At 42.3% G+C, this 9,290-nt stretch overlaps 1 protein-coding gene across 2 annotated transcripts in view; it reads left to right on the top strand.

Moving 5' to 3' along the window:
• Nucleotides 1–717: 717 nt before the first annotated feature.
• Nucleotides 718–9,290, top strand: part of LOC138631811 (sodium/calcium exchanger 1-like) — a 101,304-nt gene continuing 92,731 nt past the window's right edge. Inside the window, exon 1 of one of the 2 annotated variants that reach the window (XM_069717006.1) lies at nt 718–919. The gene's annotated coding sequence lies outside the window, so the exon portion shown is untranslated. The remainder of the gene's footprint in view (nt 920–9,290) is intronic. The other variant, XM_069717007.1, reaches the window with a different exon arrangement.

The following is a 9,290-nucleotide window of genomic DNA, read 5'->3' on the forward strand; positions in this document are numbered from 1 at the left end:
TTCTTTATATTATATCATTGTACATTAAATATTCTTGGAGTTTGGGCTCAAAACCGGCATCATTGACTTAAAACAAATCATCAACACCTTAGTTGAACATTTTCTGTAAACAACTACTGGTTGCAGCCTCAAATTTATAAACGGTAGAGATTTTGCTCTTTTTTCGCTTCATCTTTTTTCATCATCTTCTTTTTCACCTCTGCTGCTTCTCTGCTCACCAATTTTCTATTTCTATTTCTGTTTCTCTCCTCTCCTCTCCTCTCCTCTCCTCTCCTCTCCTCTCCTCTCCTCTCCTCTCCTCTCCTCTCCTCTCCTCTCCTCTCCTCTCCTCTCCTCTCCTCTCCTCTCCTCTCCTCTCCTCTCCTCTCCTCTCCCCTCCTGTGGTCTGTGTTTATCAGTGCCGGGGTGATGCTGCTGGGAGTGCATGCTCCTTTGGTTCACATCCATCCTGTCACACACACACTTGCAAGCGGGCACAAACACACACAGTAATAGCCACTGTCTAGCTGCGTGTCTTATCCCTCCACTCCTGCTCACATCAGCTCATACCTCCTCAGCTCCATCTCTTTTTTTTTTTTCTTTCTCAGTTCCACGTCTTCCACACCTCTCTCTCTCTCTCTCTCTCTCTCTCTCTCTCTCTCTCTCTCTCTCTCTCTCTCTCTCTCTCTCTCTCTCTCTCTCTCTCTCTACACTGGAGAGTGAGTGAGAGACCGGGGAGGGCTCAAGAGCGCGCGAGTGAGCCAACGGGTTAAGTGCGCGCGCTCCGTCTCCGCCGCTGCTTCAGAGGAGGGAGAGACGTTTATTCAGCTGCTGAATGAGGGACGGAACGGAGGGAAGGGAAGGGATGAACCGACAGAGGGACAACTCAGTGAATCAATGAACGGATCCCGACTTGGGCTTTTTGCAGAGTACCGAAACGGTGAGAAGACAGCGCGTATTACTATTGTTATGACTATGAATTCATGTGCATTTATTATAGTTGATCTTATTACTCCCACCTGAGTGGTGCGCGTGACGGGGAGACAGTCGGTGTGTGTAAGAAGCGAGCAGGTATGTAGTGCAATCACTTTGACAGGTTAATTGCAGCTGTTGGTGTAATTTGCACAGATTGGTGCATGCGTGCGTAAATAAGGAGCAAAAAACAAAAGTGTGAGGGCGATACGAGCCAGATGATGAGCGGGAAAAGGAAGCTGGGGGAGAGAGACCTCGGAGGAATTTACCGGACACCAGCGTGCCCTACAGGTTTCAGGGGTCTCTTTTCAGGTGTGTGCGACACCGCAGAGCTCTGCCTTGTCTGGGAGACGCCTTTCAATTAAGCATTTATCCGGCGCGCAGTCTCCTCTGCTGAGAGACAGCGTACGCTACGTGCGTAAACCGGAGATCTTGACCCGCGCCGGCTGAGCAGAGCGAGGCTCCCTCAGCTGGAGAGAGAATACAAGTGAGTGACATTTCCCCCAAACCCACAGGGGTATAACTCTGCCGAGCGAGGATGGGGATTGCCGGTGGCCGGTGAGGGAGGATGAGATTAGGGTTAGGAACGGCGAACACACCCCAGTATGGAGAGACTGCGCACCGGGTCAGGGTGCACGAGCGGAATGGATAGGTTACGGTGGGAACTGCAGCCAGAGAGTACGGTAATACATACGAGTGAATGTTCTGAGATTAATTAAAGAAATGACTAAAACTGAAACTGAGACGCACAATAGGTTTTTGGCTTTTTTTTTTTTTTTTTTAATTAATTTAATTTGATCTTGGAAGATTATAATATTTAAATGTTTGTTTGTGGTTAGGGTTAGGTGAGGATAGATGATGATGGCTGTGGGAGTGTTGTTGTTGTTGATGATGATGATGATGATGATGATGATGATGGTGGTGGTGGTGGTGACGGTAATGCTGGGAGTTGTGATATTGGTAGATGATGGTGGTTGTTATAATGCTGCTGCTGATGGAAGTAGTGGTTATCCTGACATGATGAAGGTGGTGCTAGTGATGATGATGAAAATGTTGCTGGAGTTATGATGATAATGAAGATGATGACGACGTAGTAACAGTTTTGATGATGACAATCACATGATTATGAAAAATAATGAGACGTGGATGGTGGTGGTAGTTTTTATGATGATAGCTGAACTTTATAATGGCAGCATGATGATGGAGATGAGGATGATAATAGTAACGGCGATATTGATAATGACGATGATGGTAGTTTTCATGATGATCACTGACCTAATGGCAGCCTGATGATGATGGTGATGAGGACTTTTTCAACAATGATAAATAATTAACCCAAAGATATGTCGCCCTCTCAATAATTCAAGGACCCAAGCTGTCCAAGGAAATGTAGGCTATAAATTAATTTGCATATCTTCAACCATTTTCAGCTTATATCAGCAGCAATACGTCTTTGTGTTAAGCAGCTTTGATGCTGTCGAGCATCCAGCCGGCTATTACTGTCTGCAGGTTGGTGATGGAACATTTCAGACAGTGGAGACACGCAAAGCTCTTTAGGAACAAGCAAAGGGTCCAAATATATTATGATGTCTTGTCTGCAAAAAAATTTAAGATGAATTTCAAAATAAAAGGACACATTCCTGTGTTAGGTTGATAGGAAACAATATTTTCAGACGAAACTAAATTTTGACAATGATTCTGATTGAATATCCATTAGCAACAGCTCTCTTATTTAAAAAGACAACATCCCATTTATTTTATTTGTGAGTGCAATGAACTCAAACACAGCAGCAGTATGTTTTGGGCGGCCTAGTTTACTGTAAATGACTGCGAGTCCAGAGAAACCAAGTGTTTGCAGGTAACAACACATGCGTTTATTAATTATTTTGTGAGAGGCAGAAATGTCAATGTTGACATGGATCTGGTCAAGCTGTCATATTTATACTTCACCTCTAGGTTTGTGCGGGCTTTAGTGTATGCAGGAGTCATGCTGCCTCCATACCTGCTTAGTCTGTGTGTGTTTGTGCAGGCGACAAAAATATCCAAGACTTTTTCCACGCCTCTGTCGGAGTCTTTCTTTCCTGTATCCTTGACTAATCCATTAATGACTTAAACAACATACTCACTGCCAGGCAGCCGAAGGTGGTAACCCCCAACTTGGCCTCTATTCTTGTCCATGTTAATCTGGTTATGTGTATTGTTGGCATCGGTCCCTGGTTACTGATGCTGTAAGGGAACCCAGGAAGCCTGCTACTTTTAGCATAGTGCTTATGTCCAGCAGCTGAGAGGGACAGGAAAGTCCCTGTGGTCATAATCCTCTTCTATCCCTTGCGTGGGTTTGTTTATTACATGCTTGTAGTGTGGCCAGCGGGGGGTGGGGTGGGGGGTGTAGGTGTGTGTGTGTGTGTGTGTGTGGGGGGGGGGGGGGTTGTAAGTTCTTATGAATGGGGCGGCGGAGGGAAATAATGTTGACAATGCAGGTAAGTAGAAAAAGAAAAATGACTCGTGGAGGCAGAAGCAGAGGTTACTAGAGGAAGAATGACATTTGGTTTAGGCTACACTGTTACAAGTACATTGTGGATGCCCATTGAGATGACATATAGGCCAGCCTAATCTTCAAATCCCTAGCCCAATGTTTTTTTTATGCCTTCCAGGGCTAAAACAATTGCTGATGGCAGTGATTGATTATTGAGCCAGAAAGTCATGATTTCCAATAGTGGTCATTCCTGTATGGAGCCCCAAAGCATTCAATATTAAATTGCTGCTAACATTGAGCCAAGCCTGGTGTGAGAACAACAAACACAAATAAACCTTAGTAAGTAATGGGACAAAACAATATTCAATAATGTGAGATGATATTTGATCATCCATGATGTTATTTAATAATTGGTTCATTCATATATTTTACTCAAAATATTAGTGTGATTATTTATATACTTTTTTTATTCATTTATTATTAAAAACTTTGACGCTCCATATTCTAGAGGCGTACAGCAAAAAAAAAAAAAAAAAAAAAAAATCACCTGTTTGTCCATGCATTTCCCCCCAGGCATCATTAAACTTTCAGCTCTCATCCCAAGCTTTCCATCCGACTCGCCAACAACCTTTTTAATCTACTTCATCTTGTTTACGGAAAGTGATTTTATTCAAAATTTTAAAAGTCCACTCCATCTCCATCATTTGTTTGGACTGCTGTTTAATCTTGCTGCAACCTAACAGTGCGTTCCCCCTGGAGGTTTAAAGCGTGGCCTCCTGCCTACAGGTTGATTAATTAAGTCAATAGAATGTGAGGACATTGATATATCGTGGTGTTCCTCTCCTCTCTGGCTGTGACACAAAGTCATTGGCCTATCCTGTTTGATTTTATGGAGTGTTTGACATTCATGGAAAGTGCCCAATACCCGCAGGCACTGCCCAAACGCCACATCACATAGTGGCACCTCAACACTTGCTGATTGGTAAAGCGTGTAATGTGAGTGGAGGCCACGGATTGAGGTTTATACCATCAAACGACAGTCTCTCAAACCCAAAACGTAACGATCAGTGCAGCCATTTGTTATATTCAACTTTAAAATAGAAAATTACAGCATGATCTAAAGCCTCGTATAAGAGGAGGCTGTTGGAAATGTAGAAGAAAAGTTAAAAATGTGTTCAACATACTGTGATTGGAGCACAGAAGAAGTTAAAATCAAAGTATTGCACCACTATCAGGCATCAAAGGGCGCTAAATACTTTGCTAAAAAAAAAAAAAATCAAAAATCAATAATCACTTACACAAAAGACGGGAACAATATAGGTTTCAGATATGTTCTGGCTGAAACACCTCTCTTGAGTTTAAAATACCCGTAAAGCTGAGTAGTGCCGACCTAATATCACCCTGATTTCCCTCACGGGGCCCAACTGGCCGGCCGGGCCCCTCACATCTTTCATTCCACTCTGTTTCCAATCACTCCCCGAAGCATCATTTCAGCGATTCATTTGACACATTTATTGCCAAATAGTGAAATTTCCAAACTGGGCATCAGTTTCAAATGCACCAACAGTGATCTCACTTGCACAACAGACTGCCTTGGACCTCACACTCATGTACCTCACTTAGTCCTTCAGAGGGAAAGCAGCTAATGATGAACTGAGTCATTAGTAGCTTGAAGCACTGAATGCGGTAGTTTGCTTAGTTCTCATATTGAGCAAATCAGACGGCAGATCCTGCGGTGTAAATCTCCTTTCAAGTATGATTATATCATTTAGGAGCGATCCAATAGCTGAGTAGTTAAGGAGCATTCCATGTCAGCACATATGTTCTGTCCCCATGTCGACTTCCGGCCAGGGTTACAATATGTTTCATGTCGTTCTTTGACTCTCTTCCCACATTTCCTGTCGTTTTCTAACAGTCCCTGTCAAATAGGAAAAAAAAAATGCCCCAAAATAATTCTAAAATGTAAATTATATCACTGAATGAAATCACTCCATTTATCACACACCATGTGAAACTCATACTGCGAGACTCTGGCAAACATATTTAATGGAGGGTGAAGTTATGTTCGCTGTAAGTCAAAGCCATAAAGACTGATTGTTATGAACACTTTCAGAAAGCACCATATTTCACACAAATGTATATATGAGAGTAGAGAGAGGAGTGTTGACAGTGAGAATGCACTTCAGTCATCATGGCATTGGTGTAATACTTTGCATTCTTATGATAGTTTTGTTATGTCTTGGTGTATTTTACATAGCCCCAAAGGGAATTCGCAAATGTTGAAGAGATTTGTTTCGAGATGCATCAATTTACACCACTGTTCTTCTGCCAAATGTAGAGCGAGTCCCTGCAGTCAGAGATGCCAGACTCTCCATGTGCAGTCGGCTCAATAGAGGATGCAACGTCTTAAGCAGACGTGTCCAACTAAGTACCTGATAAAGGTGGAGGGAAAAGTGAGTGTGCACCACTAAAAATGTCCAAAGTTTGACCTTACCACCTCAAGTCACTTTGTTTTGTGGTGCCTTCAGGCGTGCGACGTTCAGTTACTGAACAGCAGCCATTGTAGCCACAAGTAGCAATAACAGAATGATGTTAAATTCTTGAATGGTTATGCTTGCACAAACCAAAAGGAGTCATAAAGTCAGTGGGAAAAAAAATCATGTGAAAAATAGAATTTATTTAGTAAAGTCCGTTATACAGAAATATATTTTTCAATATTGCAAACGTTAGCCGCCTTAAGCTAATGGTCATCGCAGACATAGTAAGGCTGTAGCAACAAAACCACTGAGTGTTTATTTGAATCTCGTGGTTTAGACTGCTAAGAGTCTCCTTTCTTGAGCTGAATACCTTATTTGCTTCAAAATAGTTTATTTTATTTTGTAATGGAAAAGGAAATGCTTATTGTAGTCCTCTGCCATGCATTACCCAAATTGACTGCATGAATGTTAGAGTCTGGCCACACTCTATAACCAATCGTCTCGTCCTCATGGGCGTAGACCTCGGGTTCATTTTGAAAGTATTGGAGCAGCCTTTAACCCATCGGCATTGACCACCATTCACCGTATGTTGTGCTGAAACTCGACCACTGCAGTCACTACATTTAGAAAAAAATGCTTCAGTTCAACGTCACTTCCACTGGTGAACAGGGTTTCCAGACTGTAATCACAGTGAAGCACACTGAAGCTGTGAGCAGTAGTCTGGTGCAGCCAGCCTGATCTTGCTGCAGGCAGGTGATTCCTTTGCAGAATTAATCACGGAGGTCCGCCAGCCACGACCCCTGACCAGGTTATCTCATTGATCCTGAAAGGTTAGCTATGATCTCACTCGGTCCTCTGTGTCCTTAAGTCATTGAGTCTGTGTTTACAGCGGGGACCATCACTGTCCAGTACACAGCGACAGGCACTCTTAAACATAAAAAAAAAAAAAATGCACATTTACATTAACAAAAGTTTTGACACAAAATAACCATAAACCGACAAACGAATACAGAAAACGTTAGACACACTTGATGGTGCCGTCGTCTCTACCGTCCCACCAGATGATGTTTAAAGATGAGCCGGGCATTGATATGCAGAGAGGCTCGCCCTGCTGCTGCTAAGAATAGAAAACACCAAGGTGGAGGGGAGCCATTTGTTTTATGAGTAACCTCAGAATATGACACACACACACTCGCGCTGACAACAGTGTGTGTGAGCGATAGTAACTGTCTGTGTCTCTGTGTCTGTGCGATGATTCACAGGGCAGACTGTCCTGGTGATGTTGTTATTGTTGTCAGCGGTGTTGTTGTTGCCTTAAATTACATTTCAGGGATGGCTTGATGCTTGGCAGCATGTGGCCACGCTAAGTGGAGAAAAGTGACCAAGGTGGTTATGATTTCAGAAAGATAGAAGAAGAGACGGCAGAGGAAAAATACAACACTGCGTCTGTCTTTTTTTCCCCGCCGCTCTCTGAGGCAGGATTCACTGCAATTTGCTCTTTTTAAATCATGAATGGGAAGCTAGACGTGAAATGGACAATCACAGGCTTATTCAGCCAACTGTGAAAGTGGGCACGGATGAAGAATACACTGACCTTTAAAACCCCCTTAGCCTTAGGCCAATTTTGTGAATTTGTAGAAAATGAACCCAGATTCAATCGGAAGCAGCTCCACATTTCTAAGTCCAAAATGAACAACACAGAGCTGTGTGAATAAGGGACACTTGGGAGAATTTTGAAACACAGTGAGGCTCCCTGTTTTCATCCCCAGACCAGATTCAGGCTGGCAAGCAGCGAGAGTAAATAATAGCCTGACAGTCGACACTCGTGCTAATAAATCTGTTGGAACAGTCTGAATTGCAACAGAAATGAAGCCGACAAATGCTGCATCCATTTTAGTCACAGTAGTGTAAGGTGGACTCTGCATTGTAGCCATGCGAGAGCTTTAGAGAGCCACATGTACCACGCTCTGAAAATGATGGCTGCAGGTTGTGTTAAGTGAATGTGTCTCATGTGAAGTGGACAGTTGAGGAAAGCAGTGTGTCCTCCTTGAAAGAAGGATTAAGTAAAATCTCAAGAAGAGTGTGAACCTATTTGGAGCGACAACTGGTTGTCGAACAGATGAAGCACATGTTTATTTTTTTCCCCTTTACTCTCCCTCCCTTGTGTGCTGTTTTTTTTTTAGCTTTTCCTCACCACCCTGTTTCTACTGCTTTCACTCTTTAATTTTCTCCATTCGTTCTCCATCCTCTCCACGTTCTGCTCTTGTCTGTTCTTTTCTCTCTTTCTGTGTGGTTTGGCATTTAAATTGATATTTCCAGTTTATAAAATGTAACAACTATGGTTGAATTCTGGGAATTGAAATTCTGGTATTTACCAAGAATACTCTCTTTTCCTGGGAAAAATAGCCCGAGATTCATAGCATGTGCAGTGGGTGTAAATCTGGGTTGTGTTGTATAAGGGACAAAGACCCTACTTCCTACAACATACACCTCACAACACTTTGAGATAAAATTAGCCTTCCTGTCAAAACATGGAATACTCCTTTTTATTGTCAAATGTAAAAAGTCTACATTACATTACGGCATATATTCTACTGACATTAAACTATATTAAGAACACTTAAGGAAAAAAGATGGTAAAATTAAGACGTAACACCAGAGGGCTTAACCTGTACCCTTCAAAATAAAAGTCTCTGCTAAACCAAGAAAGGATTGTACAGGGATTTATGATGCCCTGCTAATGGGGGAGCTTGCCAATATAGACAACGTGAATAAACCTTTCAGCTGCAGTTGTTTTTCCTCTTATTTTTCATGCTGAATTGGCAGCTCTGGACCTCTTCAAATAAAAATTTAATACATCTGTAAATTAAGTCTCTTTAGCAGCTAGAGGCTCCACTCTGTTCTCCAGCTAGTTGCTAACTTCTGCTGTTGTTTGGGACTGCTTGGAAGGTGAAGAGTGCCTTCATTGTAAGTTCTTCACAAATCCACAAATATTAAAGCTGCAGTGCATAAAACCAAAACAAGCAGCTAAAAAAACTGCTGACAGGTGCTCACTGACTTTGTCACTACTTGCACCACCTTTCACATACACTTAGTAATTGTAGATATAAAACTATTGATTGGTGCTCCTTTAAAATCCATTATTTCCTGGAAAAAGAGTAATCTCTTCCAAGAAGGTAATAATTCCACAATCACAGACCTAATAACAACGTAGAACCAAGATGTAAAACCTCAACAGAGGAAAGATGAGACTTGCGGCGCTGTTATATGATTTATTATGATAGCGGAGGAAGAATTGTTAAATCTTTCTAAATCTGTCTTCTTACTCTTATTTTTCTGTTTCTGTCATTTCCCTCCTCATCTTTCTTCATCTCCCGTCGCTCCCT

The sequence above is a fragment of the Brachyistius frenatus genome, unplaced genomic scaffold (genome assembly GCF_029030835.1).
Source record: "Brachyistius frenatus isolate BFR_SWC_R1_liver_20210118 unplaced genomic scaffold, ASM2903083v1 Contig_166, whole genome shotgun sequence".
NCBI classification, from domain to species: Eukaryota; Metazoa; Chordata; class Actinopteri; family Embiotocidae; genus Brachyistius; species Brachyistius frenatus.